This window comes from Calliphora vicina, chromosome 2 (genome assembly GCF_958450345.1).
Source record: "Calliphora vicina chromosome 2, idCalVici1.1, whole genome shotgun sequence".
In the NCBI taxonomy this organism is placed as follows: Eukaryota; Metazoa; Arthropoda; class Insecta; order Diptera; family Calliphoridae; genus Calliphora; species Calliphora vicina.
This window is the reverse complement of record NC_088781.1, coordinates 3,097,034-3,116,672: the sequence shown is the minus strand read 5'-3', so window position 1 is coordinate 3,116,672 and position 19,639 is coordinate 3,097,034. Positions and strand designations below refer to the sequence as shown.

The 19,639-nt window shown below is 27.6% G+C and overlaps 1 protein-coding gene across 1 annotated transcript in view; it reads right to left on the bottom strand.

The window, feature by feature from the left end:
* Tmtc2 (Transmembrane O-mannosyltransferase targeting cadherins 2) overlaps positions 1-10,004 on the bottom strand; it is a 136,604-nt gene extending 126,600 nt beyond the window's left edge. The window contains exon 1 of the mRNA XM_065501639.1: positions 9,923-10,004. The gene's annotated coding sequence lies outside the window, so the exon portion shown is untranslated. The remainder of the gene's footprint in view (positions 1-9,922) is intronic.
* Between the last annotated feature and the right edge of the window lie 9,635 nt (positions 10,005-19,639).

The following is a 19,639-nucleotide window of genomic DNA, read 5'->3' as shown; positions in this document are numbered from 1 at the left end:
GCAAGTTGGACGAGGCACACATCAGGACGGATTGATCACTCCACTACTTTGACTTGTCATTATTATTTACATTATAACTGACTAAAGCGGTAAAAACTTAAGGCTACTGGTCATGCAATGAAAAGGTTGTGATTTCGGAAATACCCACTAATTTTTTGGCTGGGTATAATAAATACAATAAAAATATATTACAGATAATACATTTTCTTGCAATTTTTTCTATTATTTACTACTCACATTAAAATAATTTTCCTGTTCTTTTAAAATTTTATTTGTCGTTTCTTGGAATGATTGCACTTTTTTGTCCCCCATTTCAATTTCATTAAGAAACTATTTACTGTTTCCTCTTTATTTACTTCAAGACACATTGTTGCAACATTTTACTGAGATTAAAATAAAATAATAATCAAACTGAGAAATAAAATCTCAAACAATATTTGAACAATATCTGTGGAACGGTCATCTTCTTAATGGCATTTGATGCTTTTATTATACGAGTTAAATCGCTTTTAAATTGCAACTACAAGTTGTTATTTCTATTTATTTCTTAGCATTATAGGGACGATTACGATATTTTTAGTTTTAGTTTTTTTTTTCTTTCTATCTTATACACAAGAAATATAAGTAGATGTTGGGACAGTTTTCCATTTTACGCTCTCTAGTTTGATTTTACCCCATTTCAGTAAAATTTTTTTTTTTCATTTCTATTTTTTGTATGATGATGACGATGATTAGAAATGCTGGTCATGTTCACATCGTAAAATGTTGCTCTAGTTTTATTTTTTTTGTCAGGAATACAACAGAAAAATACCTTGCTCATGTATGTGTGTATGTGTAGTCATATGGAAGAGAGTGTGTGTATGAGCTTGGGCACGAATGACTGGATATGAATTGGTCATACATTTTGGTATATACAATTTATACACACACACGTCCATGTATAGATTTATATATGTTCCCACATGGATGTGAATTTGTGTTAAATAAGTCCAAATTTAAAAATTTGACTTATAATAATATCAATAAACAAATATGTATTTTATGCAATGGAGATAGAGATAGAGAGAAAGTTTCGTAAAAAGAAATGGTTACTCTTTCAAACAAAATTTAATGTTTTTTTAAAATAATGGAAAATATTGTATACCATTTGATGCACTGTGATGATTATTTGAAACTAGTTTCGTTGACCACAAACTGCTTCCCATCCTATCTGAAACAGGTGCATTTTAGGAAAATTAGTCATATATTTTATACTTTTGATATGCTTATCTTTTCACTAACGTAAAAAATTGGGAAAATTTTTTGAGTCGCAGACAACAGTTTTAAATTTATTAAGAGAAGTTAGTTGTTGAAGACATTATTTTATTCCAAAGCAATATTTGCTAAAGAAAATTGGCTAACTAATAACGCCTATTAAAAGTACAGCTTGATTTCTGTTTAATATAATTTAAATTTAGGTGTAAATTGTACCAAGACAATTGCAATAAATAGTACCAAATACCACATATTTTTTATTCGAGATATTTATTTTTTGTTTTTATAATACATATTTGTTTGGTTTTATAATACATTTATTTTGATTTTTTGTACAATTTATTTTACTGGCGTATTTTTTTTTTGCCTAGATTTCTTTTTTGTTAAAGTCTGTAGAAAAAAACCAAATAGTACCATGAAACAGGCATCTAAAAGCGTAATTATTTTGTTGTAACATCCATATTTTTTATACACATATGTATATTAGGGTGGCCCTATTTTACTCTTTTTCGATTTTTAAATATTTCAAGGTCTAAGATCGGTTCCTACATCCAAAAACCAAATACTGAAAGTTGAGCCAAATCGTATAACCTTTAGAGGTTGCACATTTTATTTGAAATTTTCATGGTTTAATATTATAATTGATCTAATTGATATCTGAAATGGCTTTAAACATTATTCGGTTTTAGGTTATCATTAGTTAATGAGTTAAAAAAATGGGGGATTTAAAATAAATATCATTTTGAAGGACACATACATATAATTTATTCTTACTTAGTTATTGAACTTTACAATCGAATTTTTTGCCAATAAAGCGTCATATGCAGGAAGATTTAATTTACTTCTTTCATTTGTACAAAAGTTACTCTGAAGTTCCATCAGTTTCAACGTGCGAGAGATGCCTTGTTCAGTTCAGAAGTGGTGATTGTGACACGGAAGACAAAGATTATCCAGGCCAGCCAAAAAACTTTGAATACCAAGAACTGGAGGCATTAATCCGTGAATATTGTTGTGAAACTCAACAAGAGCTTGCAAAATCATTGGGAGAAACTCAATCAGCAATTTCAAAATGTTTGCGAGCAGCAGGATTCATCCAAAAGCAGTAAAGTTTGGTACCATACGAATTGAATCCGAGAGACTTCGAAATAATGTTTGAACGCTATAAAAGTAAATCATTTTTGCATTGACTGATTGCATTACGGTAACCCAATCAGCCGAATTGACACCAAAGCTAAATATCCATGGCGCTAGGGCAATTACCAGACCATCAGAGGGAACCTTTACCGAACATTTACCGAGTATTGGCCGAAAAACGCCCTGAGTATGCGACAAGACATGAAACTGTAATATTTCATTATGACAACACTCGACCACATGTCGCAATACCTGTTAAAACATATTTAGAAGGAAGTGGTTGGGAAGTTTTGCCTTACCCTTTTTAAAGTCCAGACCTTTCCCCGTTCGACTACAATTTGCTTCGATCGAAGATGAAAGGTACGCTTCACCTTGGAACAGAGTGTGTGAAATTGGCTTGATTTTCAAAGATGAGCAGTTCTTTTGGCTCGGAATCCACATGTCGCCATAAAGATGCGAAAAAGTCATAGCAAACAATGGCCAATACTTTGAATGAATTTATATTGTACAAATGTTTCTAAATAAAAGCTAAAAATTTGAAAAAAAAAAAAAAGATCTCATATTTTTAAGTCAATTATTTTTTAATAGTTATGGTCCAACATAATACAAAACATATTCCTAACAAATTTCATGTTTTTTTACCCCTTTAAATTACGTATAAGTAAATTAGCAAACCACAGAGTGTATTTTTAAAGAAATTGTGACCTAAAACTAAATTTCCTAGGTTTGAATAACCCATTTTGGTTACAAATGTTAAAATGTGTATTTTTAGCTTTTATTAAAATCGAGAATTATTTTTAAATTTCGTTTAAAAATTTTTGTTTTGAAAATTTAAATTTTATAATTTTTTTTGGTATCAAATTAAATAAAAGTAATATTTAAACATATATGGCAAATGTAATACAAAATCAATTTTCAATTGGAATTTCATATATAAGTGCCAGCCTAATATATATACTTTGAGGATTTTTTTGTTTTTTTACACATATTTTTGTTTTGTTTTTATACATATTGAAATATATAAGTTTATATAAAATATATATATGGGGCATTTCATGTCAAGTGAACCAACTTTTGAAATCGATGTCTTCCGATCGGGATGAAATTTGCACCAAGGTTAGCTCTATTGGATAGTAACTCAGACACAATTTTTCAACAACATCGGTCGAGAACTCTCTGAGTTATAGGGGGTAAAATTTTGACAATTTGGTCAAACAGGGGTTTTTTCTTATCCATGTAACTTATTACCTATTGTTCTTAGCAAAATGTGTCCCAAATAGTATAGATAGCTATTTCTTCGATCTTTCGAAAAAAAATATTAAAAAAAAAAAATAAAAAATTTTTAATATTTTTTTTCCGAAATCAAAAACTTTTTTGACTTTTTTTTAAAATATGCCCTTTTTTTTTTTTTTTTTTTTTCTTAAAATAAAGTTTAGATATTTTCCTTGAACACCTACTTGGTCGCTTAGTGGGATGCGAGTGGGATATCTATCAAAATAAATAGTTTGTAACTCAAAACATAAAATTTTTTACTTTTTTTGCAAAATCAAAAACTTTGTTGACTTTTTTTTTTCAAAATGGACCCTTTTTTAATCTTTTTTTTTAGGTCAAACAAAAGCTTAGATATTATCCTTGAAGACCCTTTTGGTCGCTTAGTGGGATGCGAGTGGGATATCTATCAAAATAAATATTTTTTAACTCAAGACTTACAATTTTTGACTTTTTTTTTTGCAAATACGATTTTTTTTCCAAATGGGCCCTTTTTTTAAAATTTTTTTTGTAGTCAAAAGAAAGCTTAGGTCCATTCCTTTAAGATATTTTTAGTCCCTTAGTGGGATGCGAGTGGGATATCTATCAAAATAAATATTTTGTAACGCAAGACATACAATTTTTTAATTTTTTTTTGCAAAATCAAAATTTTTTTCCAATATGGGCCCTTTTTTAATTTTTTTTTTTTGCTCAAAAGAAAGCCTAGGTCCATTCCTTTAAGATATTTTTAGTGCCTTAGTGGGATGCGAGTGGGATATCTATCAAAATAAATGTTTTAACACAAAAATTGTATGTCTTGAGTTACAAAACATTTATTTTGATATATATCCCACTCGCATCCCACTAAGCGATCAAAACCATCTTAAAGGAATAGGCCTAAGCTTTCTTTATAGCAAAAAAAAAAATTACAAAAAGGGCCCATTTTAAAAAAAAGTCAAAAAAGTTTTTGATTTTGTCAAAAAATCAAAAATTGTATATCTTGAGTTACAAAATATTTATTTTGATAGATATCCCACTCGTATCCCACTAAGGGACCTAAAATATCTTAAAGGAATAGACCTAAGCTTTCTTTTGACTAAAAAAAAAATTTTAAGAAAGGGCCCATTTTGAAAAAAAATTCGAATTTGCAAAAAAAAAGTCAATAATTGAATGTCTTGAGTTACAACATTTTTATTTTAATAGATATCCTACTCACATCTTCCTAAGTGACAAAATAGGTCTTAAAGGAAAAGACCTAAGCTTTCTTTTGAGCAAAAAAAAATTTTTAAAAAAAAGTCCGATATTGGAAAAAATTTCGATTTTGCAAAAAAAAAATAAAAAAAATTGTTACAAAATATTTATTTTGATAGATATCCCACTCGCATCCCACTAAGGGACTAAAAATATCTTAAAGGAATGGACCTAGGCTTTCTTTTGAGCAAAAAAAAAAATTAAAAAAGGGCCCATATTGGAAAAAAAATTTGATTTTGCAAAAAAAAATTAAAAAATTGTATGTCTTGCGTTACAAAATATTTATTTTGATAGATATCCCACTCGCATCCCACTAAGGGACTAAAAATATCTTAAAGGAATGGACCTAAGCTTTCTTTTGACTACAAAAAAAATTTTAAAAAAAGGGCCCATTTGGAAAAAAAATCGTATTTGCAAAAAAAAAAGTCAAAAATTGTAAGTCTTGAGTTAAAAAATATTTATTTTGATAGATATCCCACTCGCATCCCACTAAGCGACCAAAAGGGTCTTCAAGGATAATATCTAAGCTTTTGTTTGACCTAAAAAAAAGATTAAAAAAGGTCCATTTTGAAAAAAAAAAGTCAACAAAGTTTTTGATTTTGCAAAAAAAGTCAAAAATTTTATGTTTTGAGTTACAAAATATTTATTTTGATAGATATCCCACTCGCATCCCACTAAGCGACCAAGTAGGTGTTCAAGGAAAATATCTAAACTTTATTTTAAGAAAAAAAAAAAAAAAAAAAAAAAGGACGCATTTTAAAAAAAAGTCAAAAAAGTTTTTGAATTAGGAAAAAAAATATTAAAAATTTTTTTTTTTTTTTTTTAAATATTTTTTTTCGAAAGATCGAAGAAATAGCTATCTATACTATTTGGGACACATTTTGCTAAGAACAATAGGTAATAAGTTACATGGATAAGAAAAAACCCCTGTTTGACCAAATTGTCAAAATTTTACCCCCTATAACTCAGAGAGTTCTCGACCGATGTTGTTGAAAAATTGTGTCTGAGTTACTATCCAATAGAGCTAACCTTGGTGCAAATTTCATCCCGATCGGAAGACATCGATTTCAAAAGTTGGTTCACTTGACATGAAATGCCCCATATATATAATTTTTTTAATTATTCTATACAATTTTTTTATTGTATATATGCGTTTTAGTACTTCTTTTTTGTTGTTGTTGCTTATCAACAACATGTCCTTGGTTTCAGTTTTTTTTTCTGTTGTTCAAAATATATTGCATGTACCAACAGCAGCAATTGTATTGTATATAGACAGAAAAACAAAACTCTAGTTGTAGTATTGGTAGCAGTGGTAGCGGCCATATTACCAAAAACAAAATATTGTCCCCCGGGCTATTTGAAATCGTGCCTTGCATTGACAAGTTCCCTTTTATTTTCATTTAGTCATTCATTCATTCGTTCGTTTCTGCCTTGCCATTCTATACAATCTATTTATACTGTTCTGTAACTTAATGGTTGGGGATATATTTTTTTTTCCTTCCACTTGTTTATTTAATAATGGGGAAAAAAGGGACCATATTTAAATTTTGTATTGTATTATTTAAAATTTACAAAATATTGAATAAAGAATTTGAATTATTTCAAGTAAAATGGGAGCAGTTTTATTTTGTTGATTTAGTTAAAGTAATGGAAATTTAAAGGAAGTTTAATGAATATCTAAAATGCATTAGTTTTGAGGGTAAATGAATAAATTATTGTAAAATTTCGTTTTATGTTGCTAGCTATATCAGTATGACAACTAGATAGTGGTTTAAGCTATATATGAATAAAAGCATATAAATATAAGTTTGTAATTTCGTTAATAATAATTTTGCAAAATTAATTAAATCATATTCTTCAATAAAGATTTAACTATGTCATTCTTTCTGGTTAAATCAACTTTCCGATACCCATAAATACCTTACACACCTGTTAAACGTATGTTTTCACATATTTTGTTACTAAAAAGATCATATTTATAGATGAAAATTTTGTGTTTTTTCACAAAAACACAACAGAGAAACTATCCAAAAACGGATTCACAATAGCCATACGCTCATTTGTTATTTGAAGGTACTCAAAATCTGATATTATTTAAATTCTTAAAAATAAGCATAATTATGTAAAGTTCAACCTTTTACTTTAAAAGAAATAAGCTTGAAAAACACGACCTGATAATGACAACATAATGTATTTATGAAGCACTTTTCATATTAATAAGATTTGGTTTTAATTAGATTCTTATTTGTTTTAACAATTAATCAATGATATACATTTTACTTAGTGACGTATTTGTGTGCACTGAAACAACTTCATTGCACATAAGTTTCCAATTTGCATTCGGTTAATTTTTAGAAATTTCATCAAATTCATACAAATTTCAGTTTCAAGGATACCATACAAGAAACTTTCTCTAAATTTAAATATCCACATTAAAAATATGTATATGATAAAATAAAATTTAAAACTTTCAAAAACCAAATTTGGTACAATTCTGCTTGTATTCATACACTTCACCAAATTAGACTTTAAACAAAAAATTTTTTAATATTTTTAGGTCAAAAAAATTTTAGAATTTTTGTTTTTTTGTTTTTTTATTTTTTAAAGTTTTTAGTGAAAAAATTGTATGGCAAAACTATTTTTTTCGGTAAAAAAAATCCGGGTTTAAAAATATATTTCCCGATTTTACCCATTCTAAGTACGACTTATTATGGCGCTACATACGTCGTTGCAAAGATCTTTAAAATATCTATCTTGTCTATATTAATGACTTTGTAATCGAAGCTTTCCTGGTTTATTCCTTATATCTCTGCCATTTGCAACCAAACCTGGTCTATAGCGGATATATTGATGTATGAATCGTGTATGTTAGTTATTTGTGGGCTACAGAAAGTTGATTTCAACATACAGACGGACATGGCTATATCGACTCCGCTATCTATAATGATCCAGAGTATATATACTTTGTGGGGTCGCAAGTGAATGAAAAACCTATATATACAAACCATTGTCACTTATACCGAATGGTATAAAAACGGACTGTAAATCGATATATTCTATTACTCGAATACATTACGTTGAAGTATGCGTAAAAATATAGTTTTGTTAATATTAAAAATATTTGGTATTCGCTGATGTAATTTTTCTTTATTCCCCCATAATGTTAAAAAATGGTTTCAAGCCTTTATTGTTTTGACATTTTTTTGACACTTTAACATAAATTTCGTTAATGCCAATAGACTTTAATAACATGAAACCATTTGTGGTTATTTTCTCTAAACCTCCAGCTCTTTTTATAGCCCCTCCACTTGCACTGCAACATAAACAAAAGTGATCTGCCCTCGTAGCACGAAGCAAGAAGAGCAGCCTGCAACAATTGCTTTAACAAAATCTGAAAAATTTTATACTGTCGCCTGGAGTCGTAAAAACTTTTTCTGCGTTGATTGAAAAACTTCAAAATGTTTATGTATAACAGTGTGAGTAAATGTGTATAATACACCATTTCTTAATATATTTCAGAGTTTTTCAAATAAATTTCTGAATTTTATTTCTGAATTTTTAAACATTTTCAATTATATTTAAGATTGTATTTCTGAGATTTCCAAAATCTTTATTAACACGTAGAAATTTGTGAAGCAAAATTGGTGAACTCTGAAATACATTTGGAAATGGTGTATGGTGTAGTGTGTATGTGTGTGAGTGGCACAAAAATGATGTGTATAATGGTTGTACTCATACATACACATGCTATCGTAGTTATGTTTGTATACGTTTGTGGTATGATGTTTGAAATATGTATGACAGTTGGGGGGAAGTATTTAAGAATTTATAAGCCATTGCCGCATCAAGCAGGTAGTGGAGTAGAAGAAGGAGCTATAGGGGCAGTAAAAGATTTTATGATTTAATATGAATCTGTGTAAAACTTTAGACTCTGTTTTTCTTGTTGTTGTCGTTAGTGGAATTTGTTTTTACTCTTGACTATGTATTGTATGTATGTAGATGTGTGTTTTATTGTTGTAGGTATAAAGGTATGAATTTGTATGTATTGCTTATGTTACTTTTACTTGTGACTTTATTCTTTTAATTTTTTTCGTTTTTTTTTTTCATAAATTATTTTGAAAACTTTTAATTTAATCAACACTTTTAACCTTTTGTATTTATTATGTTGATGATGATGACGTTGATTATTAAAATTATGATTCTTTTCATTATAATGATTTTCTATTAGTATTAGGAGGCATGTTTTGTTTGTTAAGGAAGATGAAACGTTTAAACTTTAGAGTTAGTAGATTAGATAGTATAAGTATCAATACGATTAGTTTCACGATGGACTTCATTATCATGATATGGATAGAAATTCCTTTTTCCTAAACAAAAGTAACATTTTCGAAATTTTTTCGAGATCTAGGTTCACGCTACCGTATGATTGATAAGTAACGTCATTCAATAATACAAAGTAATCATACGCCACCGACAAAATAAATGGTGCATATGTTCCAGAATGTTCGTATTATGTGAAATCCCTTTATTTTATTTTTTATCGTAATATAAATATAAATTCCACAATATAAACTTACAAACCATCGATTACAAAATAAAAATTTTGAAAAGGTCTTCTCTGGCAAAACAAAGTTTGGGACGCTTATCACAAATATTTAAAATCGTACATGTTTTCGTCTGTTTTCGAGTTATATTCACTTTTAGGTGTTCACTAAAAATCGAGGTTTGAAGCAGTTTTATCTCAAGAACATGGAAGCCTTGAATATAAAAATTTGTTTTATTTCAAAGGTAGGGAAAATACAAAAGTAAGGGAACTGTAATTTTTATAAAGACTCGGTTTAGCATTTAATTTAAAATCTCAACAATTTAATACTATTTTTATAAAGCTGGTTATATAGTCGGAGACTAAAATTGTGAATTGCACACACACTGTAAGCACCTACTGAATGTAGTTCCTTTTTTTTTAATCTAAATATCCTATAAGTTTATATCCTTTCTCTTGTTTATTTTTCGAAAATGTTTGTTTCCAACTTACCTTGACATAAAAGTTTGTTTTGTTGTTATTACGAAGAGTTTTTACTCTTTCTATTTTTATTGTTGCAGTTGTTTTAATTGTTGTTAATGTAGATCCTTCAAGGATGGGAAAGGGGGGTGTTTCTGCAGTAATTCTGTTTTTAAATCCTTCTTATCATTTCATACTTCATAAGTATGTGTGTGAGTATCTGTGTAAGTAACAATGTGTGTGTATGTATGTACAAATCCAAATCCAATAATAAAGTTAAACAAAAAGTTTGTTCTCTAAAATGTATTGTTTTTATCTCATTTACTGTGTGTTAAATGTATGAGTATGAAATATGTTTGTTTTTTTTTTTGTTTAATTTTTGATGTTTTAAACTATTAACTTTTTTGCTTTGTTTATATTCATAAATTAATTCCTGCGTTTTTTTCTGTTATTATTATTATTATTTTTATAATTATTTTAATATATTTAATTGAAATTAATGTTACTGCTATTGTTGTTTTTATTATTGTTTTGTTTATTAGTTTTTTTCCTGTTGGTGCTGTGTTGTTTTTTGTTATTGTTTTGCTGCTATTTCATTATTTGTCTATTTTTGCCTTTTGGTAGTTAAATTTAATAATTGTTTTTTTTGCTCTCTAGTTTAGTTTTTGTTAACAAATGTTGTTGTTTTTGTGCAAAACTGGTTTAGTTTATGGTATAACAGTAAGTGAAAGAGATAGAGAGAGAGTGAGAGTGTGATAGAGGGGCAAAAGAGAGATATGCTTGCTTTAATTAAATTTGTTATTATGACATTTATTTGCCGTTAATTGAAATCTAGTTTTATGTTTTATTTTTTTCCTTGTTGTTGTTGTAGCTGTTGTTTGTTTTTATAAATTTGTTGCTTCAGCATTCATTTACTTCTGTTTGTATGTGTATTTGGTTGTGTGTGCGTTAATGTCATCCATTGCATTTGTTGCTGTTGTTGTTGATGCTGCTTCGTTTTCAAAATTGATGACAGTCATTTATTTGTATCATTAGCATTTTATATTCCAAAATTGTGCATTCTAAAATGGAAACAATAGACAGAGGGATAAAGAGAGGCAAGTTAGTTGTGGAAAAAGTAGCATTAACATAATTTAAATAAAAATAATAATATTAAATAAATGTTGTATTTAATTAGTTTTTCTAAGCAAAATATTTATAATTTATATCTAATATTATTTAATTATTGTGTATTTATATTTCAAAATATTCCGTTAATTAAATTTGATTAGTATCTAAAATTTAGTATAACATAGTTTTTAATAATGTATACATAAAAACCTAATTTTATTTAAAAAATCATACGACTTTTTTCAGAAAAATAACTTTTAAAATAGACTTTTTTAGAAAGCAGTTTTTGTGGAAATAATTTCGAAATCTGACAAATACTGATACAGCACTAAAACAAAATTTACCATACAAATTTATGTTGTCCTCTAAGTTTTCTTTATCGCTATATTCTGGCACTATTTCCTTTTTCTTTATTATAAAAATTTATCATATCTAAGTGAAACCTTGATTAAAATCTTCTAGAGCGGAATTGAAAATAAATTTAAGTTGTCTTTAAAAATTTAAAACAGAATCAAAGTTGTCTTTATTAATTTACACAATCTCAAAAATGGCTAAATAATACATGTGTTTTTCAGAGTGCAAGAGGTTGAGAAAGTTTACGTATAAGGCGGAGTTTATATATATAAAGACATAGGGATGTTATTCGAATAAAAACCGTTCGAATAATCAAGGAATAAAATATAATTTTTATTTGAATGAATACCATTTTTCAATAAAGGGTAACAAATTTTTCGATAAATACTTCTCGATTAATCGAATAGTCGAATACAAATGAAACTTGACCAACAGTTTATAATTTTATTAGAAGTTGTTTACATGAGTGTAAAAATGCGGGAAATTTTCAAACTTTTAGCTTTTATTTTGAAACGTTTCTACAATATAAATTTGTTCAAGTATTGGCCATTGTTTGTTATGACCTTTTTCCATCTTTCTGGCAATATATGTATTCCGAGCCAAAAGAACTGCTCATCTTTTGAGGCCAAGAACGAATCAAGGCAATACTCTGTTTTGAATTGAAGCGTATACCAGTGAGAGCGTTCTGCATCGATCGAAACAAATAGCAGTCGGATGGTGTTTACTATAAAACCTCCCAATTACTTCATTCTCAATACATAGTTTTTAACAGGTATTGAAATATATGGCCGAGTGTTGCCATGATGTAATATTACAGTTTCGCTTGAAACGAATCAGTTGTGTTCGGCACACTTTCCCTGTGATGTTCTGGCCAGATTTCAGCAGCTCATAACAGCTCCATGTGTGGATTCGGCTGCCCAGTGGGCCAGAATCAAAATTTTTTGGAAATAAATCTGGCATTGAATTGGGACCTACAAATGCTCCAGAGGCGGCGCTGTGGACGCTCAAAGTAGAGTACCTTCGACATGTAAAATTTTTAAACACGTTAAATTTTTTTGTTTCCCATCCGATTTCAAAGATTTTTATATTTTTGGAAAGCGCTCGTGTGCTACTTATCTCCTATAATTTCCGAGTTATGGGCATTGCAAAATTGAAATTTTAATATTTTGCCATATCTTGGTCAGCTTTTTTAAAAATATAGGTCGTACTTTTGGACCAAATGGACTTGATCTTTTTTTTTTGTTAGTTATACAACTAAATTTCGAATAGCATACAAAAGATTTCAGAGCAATGTCAGTTATGGATCCAAAAATAAACGATTTTCAATTTAAATATTCAAAAAATAGATTATTTTTGCTGTTTTTGGGCGAAAAGGTAACTTAACTCTTTTTTTATTAAAAATAAATTTTCATTAATAACATATAACAATTTTACGGAATGTGACTTTTATCAAAAATTCAACTTTGGGCCACATGTTCTAAAATCCCAAAGATAGGATAAAAAAAACGAAAAGAAGTTTAAGAAACCCTGATGTGTTCCCTATTTATTCCAGAAATATTTTTCCAGCCCAGAAGGAAATGTGGACAGCATAGGCAAAATTGTAAAAAATTTTGGGATTTTCGCTCCAATTTTTATTAATTACAGAATTACATTTGACATTTTTACAAGTTATTTTACACATTGTTATTTAGAATGACAAATTTAAAAAACGTTTAAAATTGAGTTGTAAATAAATAAAGATTTTATTACATATTACATATTTATTGAAATTCTAAAATTAAAATTTGTATCAAAATTTGATTAGTAATGCAAATGTTAGGAACAATTTGATCCACATTTATTCCGAACTATATTTATATGAAAGTGGCTGAAATCTGTCCATTATTTCACCTAGCCCCCATACAAATGTCCTTCCAAAATTGGACTTTATCGGTCATAAATGTTTAATTTATCTTGACAGATTTCGCTCCAAATAAGTTTTATATATACAAAATTCATGTCACCAAATTTTGTTACGATCGGTCCATAAATCGCTTACAAATGCATAGTAACATAGTTAACTTTCATATAGATATAAATCACACGACCCAATTTTATGTTGATCGGTCCATAATTGGTCATAGCTCCCATATAAGGCCCACTTCCAAAAATCACTCAAAAATATAAATTATTGGAATTTTAAAAGAAAAATGTTTTTGCTCTTTTACTTAGTGGAGGGTCTTATATGGTCGGGCTTGACCAACTTTCTTACTTGTTTTTGTTTAGATAAGTTAATTTTTGGTCTTACAAAAAAAATTTCAATCTTTCAAAAATTTTCCACTTTTTCTTACAAAGACATTTGTAAAATACTGGTGTTATAACCTAAGACGATAGTTTGTGTATAAGATGGAAGTTAGTATTTAAATGAAAATTGATGTAAGTTTGATGTTAGTATTTTGCAATATTTAGATATTAAAGCCATAGATTTCTCATACTATTTTATTTGGAAATATTTCTGTAATTCCTTATTATATTTGTAAATCCCCCAAGAAAACTTATTTTGAAACAAACTAAGTTTTGGGAATTTAAATTAAGAAAAATCTTCACAGTCATTCTGCCTAAGGAAAATTTTATATTCATCTAGTCGTTTTTATTTCAATAGAATATCACATGTACACATATTTCATAAAATACACACAATTTATCATAATCAACATTTTAGTTCATTTATGCTGAAAAATTTATTTACTTTTTTTTTGGAGATTATAAATAATGTTCATAGAAAAAACCTCCCTACTTCACTAGCAAATCAAAGTAATTAATTATTTAATTTGTTTTTCTAAAGAACTTTGAAATAAATTTTATATGAACAACATTTTTGTGTATCGTTACTCGTACATACATATTTGATTTCAAAAAATATTAAAATTGAAAAATCTATTGAAATTCGAATACAGAAATCTCATTGGTAAAAGTAATACTACAAACACAAAGGCATACATACATAAATATTTCAAATAAAAACAAAATGTTATTCATTAAACATTTAACAACTCTAAAGTTTATATAGAAAACGAAAAACAATGTACAAAAAAAATAAAATAAAAATCAATAAATCCAACCAACAGCCAGTAGAAATAATAATGAAATTTAATACCCACAACGATAGAGAATCCAGAAACGACCTGGATGCAAATTTCTAATATAAACAAATATTTATAAATAAAGGAGAAAAATATTATAAAAAATTAAAATTAATAATCTTTTTTTGATCCGGCAAAAGTACGTAAATATATTATTGCAAATAATATTATATATCAGTTTAATACGAAAGTTTTTTGTTTATATTTTGCTGTAACTGTTTTTTGCATTTTATTCAGTTTCATGTTGTATGTGTTTATGGTTAACCGAGAAAAATATAAAAGAATTGGATAGAAAAAATATATTTTAATATTTACGCAACACATAAATAAATTAAATGAAAGTACATGTAAGTACATGTGTGTGTGTTTTAGTTTGTGTACTGAAATTGAATATCGACAATAAACCACAATAATGATAATAATTACACCTGTGTATAACGCAGGTTCCAACATGTTTAAAGTAGGTAAAGTGAAAGGGAAACGGAAATTTAATTACAATATCATATATATTTGTACGTTGATGTAATAGTCAGAGTAGGTAATTTGAATAGTGTCGAATAAAACAGTATGGTTTGATGCCGTAAGACACTTTTCGTTTCTATTTTTTAGATTTACTTTGCCTACGAAATTCTAATTGCCCATATCTGCCCACTATGTGTGTTTTTCAATGAATATATCGAAGGCCTATATTCAAAACCCTCTATCTTTGATTTTCACCAAAATTACTTTTTGATGGTAAAATGTTCAGTAAAGTAGACCTCATCTATGGTGGGAATTTCACAAACATATTTTTTGTTGCTGTTTTATTTGAATTTTTGATGTTTCTCTATTTTACACTAATAATTTTTCTGCATTCAAAACTTTTTTTTGGAATTATTTCTTGTTGCAATACATGTTTTCTAACCAATTTTTTTTTTGCGTGCTGAATATGAATTTTATATTTTTTAATCGTTTATCAAAATAGCGAAAGAAGATTCTGAACTGAATTAGCATGACATAAAAATAAATGGTTATAGTTGGAATTTACTTAAATAAAGTGCCTACTTTTAAAGTGTCATCATCATGGTTGCGGCTATCAAAACCGCAATCATTATTTATCTAATACTCTATCATCCAATTTTGCTGAGGCTAATAATAAAGTTGTTGAACAGAAATTTTTAGAGAAAGGCCATAAGCAAATGGAGTGCGATAGTGCCCACGCTAAGATATAATATTGAACCAAAATACCTTTATATTCTAGTCCACTATCAATTCAGCCAAATAAGTGGAAGTGCATGCATTGGTGTATATTATCGTAAAATTAAAATTAAACTCAAAAAAGCATTTTTTGTTTAATATTGTTTATTGTTAGTTTTTATATCCTTCACCACGAGTGGCAATGGTATATATAAGTTTCTTATTCCGTTTGTAATTTCAACATTTCTCATTTACGACCCCACAAAGTATGTATATATATTCTGAATCGTTATAGATAGCGAAGTCGATATAGCCATGTCCATATGTCCGTCTGTATGTTAAAATCAACTTTTCGTAGTCCCCAAGTAACAAACATACACGATTCATACATCAATATATCGGGAATTCTTCCGGTTCGGTTTTTATTTAAAATCGACAAAATCTACCCAGAAATGGCTGAGATATAAGGAAAAAACCAGGACAACCTCGATTTTTGACCTATTTTAGATCTATATCTGGATTACTAAGTCATTTATATAGACAATATACATATCTAATGATAGATATTTCAAAGTCCATTGCAACGATGTATATAAGGCTATAGTAAGTTGGACCTACAATGGGTCAAAATCGGGAAATATATTTTTTAACCCGAATTTTTTTTTTTGATTAAAAAAATTTTTTTTGTCATAAATTGTTTTTACAAAACAAAAAAATTTAAAAAAAAACATTTTGAAAAAAAACTTTCTTAAAAAAATTAAAATACAACATAAATGAAATCAAAATAATTTATTTTTATTAAAATGCAAAACCCTCTATCTGATCATTTTCATACACACATAGTATATTTATTTGAAGCAAATCTCTATCTCTCATAAATTCCCCAATAATGAACAATTTTAAAAGCCGAGTACATGTGAAAAAATATTATAGAAGACCGAAATTTAATAACTCAAGTAATAAGTGAAAAAAACAGTTTTTTGTCGCTCATGAAAGGTCTGTTTTTTAAGATAGATAGGGGTTTGAAGATAGGCCCTCGAATATAAAGAAACCTATGAAGGAATACAATTTTTTTTTCATTTGCTTGTTGGATTGATGGCGTTGCTGCTTAATTATTTTAGTGTAAATGAACATAGACATATTAAATAAACGGTATTTTTTAAAAATGTAAATTATATTAAATTTAAAATACTTTTAATGATAACACAACACACATTCTATTAAAATACATTTATACAAGTACGATTAACTACCTACTTTACTATGCACCTAAGTATTTATTATTAATGTATACTACACTTATGTATATTCCACTATCTTTTTACGACTATATGGTCTGCAGTGTAGTTTGTATATTCATATACAATTTAACATTTAATTTCATAATTATGGCATACTTTTCTGACTTTTTGCTGCGTAGTTTATATTTTTTGTCTGTCTGTTTTTTTATTGTTATTATTTTACTATAAATTTTCCTTTAAATACTGTTTTAATATATATATTTTTTTTCATTTCATTTCAATTCATTATGAATTGATGCACATGCGAAAAACCAACATGGTAAATAACAATAAAACTGTGTGAAATATGTTGATGTTATTAACTAAAGAGCGTAAGCATTTAATTAATAAATTTTAAAATAAAAGCAAAACATATACATAAATTTTAATATAAATATAATCCTCGGGCATGGATGTGTTTTGTATAAATGTTAATTATTTAATGTCCGCAATGAAGTGATTATTGCTGGGGGGCAAGAAGAAATTTTTCATTGGCAGTGCCACTGACAAATAGTCTAAAATATTTGCAATTTTTACCACATACAATAACAGATTCATATTGAACCAGCATTATTTTTTCAAATTAGTTTTAAAACTCTGACCTTCTACCCCATTTTTTACTGATTATAAAGTGATAATCAATATGATGTTAAATTATTGTTATTGATTTTCTGTTTAATATTACTAAATAGAGAATTTATTTCTTAAAATACGAGCAAGTGTACTATTCGTTAGGTAGTGATGAATTGATACAAAATATTTTACATTTGAGGTGCCGCAAAACAAAATGTACTTTTTTGCTGATTTAAAATTTTTGGGAAATTGAGTTTTATTTATTTCGCCACCTTAAAAAACATCATGAACCTGGAAATGGTAACAAGTTTCTTACTTATCAATAGATACATCTAACTGTCACCACATTAAATGTTAAGGATGTTTTATATAAAACCATTTTACTATCGGAAAAAGAACCTTTTGTTAAAAATAAGTACGTTTTGTTAAAAACAAAATTAAAACGTATGTTATACGTTTTTTTAAAAGTAATATTTTAATTTATAGATTTTTGGTAATTATTCGAACTTTTTATATATATAATTTGAAAGTAAATAGATGATATTTACAAATAGACCTTGACAATGAAGATTGTTGATGACGGTAATATTACAAATTACACATTGAAAATAAATATATGTTTTTTTGTTTTATACTAGTGTTGTTTTATAAAAGACATTTATTTAGTAAAAATATAAAAAAAACTTGATTGTTTCTAGAAGATTTAAATCTTAACCCTCTAACCGGCCAATTTTATTTTGAGGTAAAAAAATATACCAGGTTATTGTTAAAAATACGTTGGAATAAAAAAAACAAAAGACAAGTGCACGTTCATATTTATCACAATAAGTAAATTGTTTGCCTCTTTACACATATTTACCATTATAACGGGTGAAATAAGCAAATAAAGCAGCATTACATACATTTAATATACCCCGCATAAAGGCAGCCTTGCCGGATAGAGTTTTAATATTATAAAATACCAAAAAACAACAATTTTTGAAAAAATGCGAAAAAGTACCTTTTGTTCTGCGGCTCCTGATTTGTCTTATACAGAAACTGCCATATACATGTCTTGTGTACAATTTAATATCTTATAAGGTTTTATATACAAACTTATATTTTTACTAATATCTTTTACTGTCATATACACAAATTATTAAAATTCTTAAACAAATATTTTTAGTTTTATTATTTAGATTGGTTAGGATATAAGGATAGGGCTAACTAACATAATTTATGTATGTATTTCATTTCATGATAATCTTTAGTTTTAGATTTTGGGTGTTTTACACATTGTTTTCAGAACACACTATGATTGCCCCATATTTAATGGAATAATCAAAACGTAATAATGGGTTAGTTGCCTATTGAGTTCATAGTGGTTCTTCGATAACATTTGGAGTATTGTTTAGGTAAGGTTGAGGTTGATAGGTTGATGATAACAAAATTTTATGATAACAATTATTTTTGTTGGAAATATTTTTAAAAAAAAAAAATTGTTTTAATTTTATCATACATTTTTTTATGTTGAAATCATTGTAGGTCCGACTTGCTATGGCATTATATATGTACGTCGCACAGTGGCGTCTGTAGAACAAAAGAGGTTCCAAAAACCAAAAATTTCATGTGACCCTAAAAATATTCAATAAACCAATTCACTGATTTCAAATACATATGCTACTAAGTATTATTACAATCAGATTTATGGTTTAGAAGATAAAGCCCTTCAAATTTAACTGATTTTCGTTGTTCAAAGAAACAGACCATTTTTAGGTAATTTGTACCGCTTTCAGATACAATATATTTGCCATACTTTCAAAATAAGTTCTTTGATTGGAAAAATTTCCTGCTGCTCGTCACTGTTCCATTTTTTGCTACTGGTAAAATTTTAAATAAAGACATGGTTCCAAAAATGGGTTGCTTGCACTTTTGCCTAAAAAGCGTAGAACTCTCATTTCATAGGTTGATCAATTATTTATCATATGCCTTTTAAATTTTTGAATTATCTCATTTGGTTCAAAAGTTATGATTTTCGCAATGAAAAGACTCAAATAATATTGTCTATATTAATGACGTAGTAATCCAGATAAAGATCAGAAATTCACGATTTTAAATAGCAACCGAATTGGCTCTATCGCGGATATATTGATGTA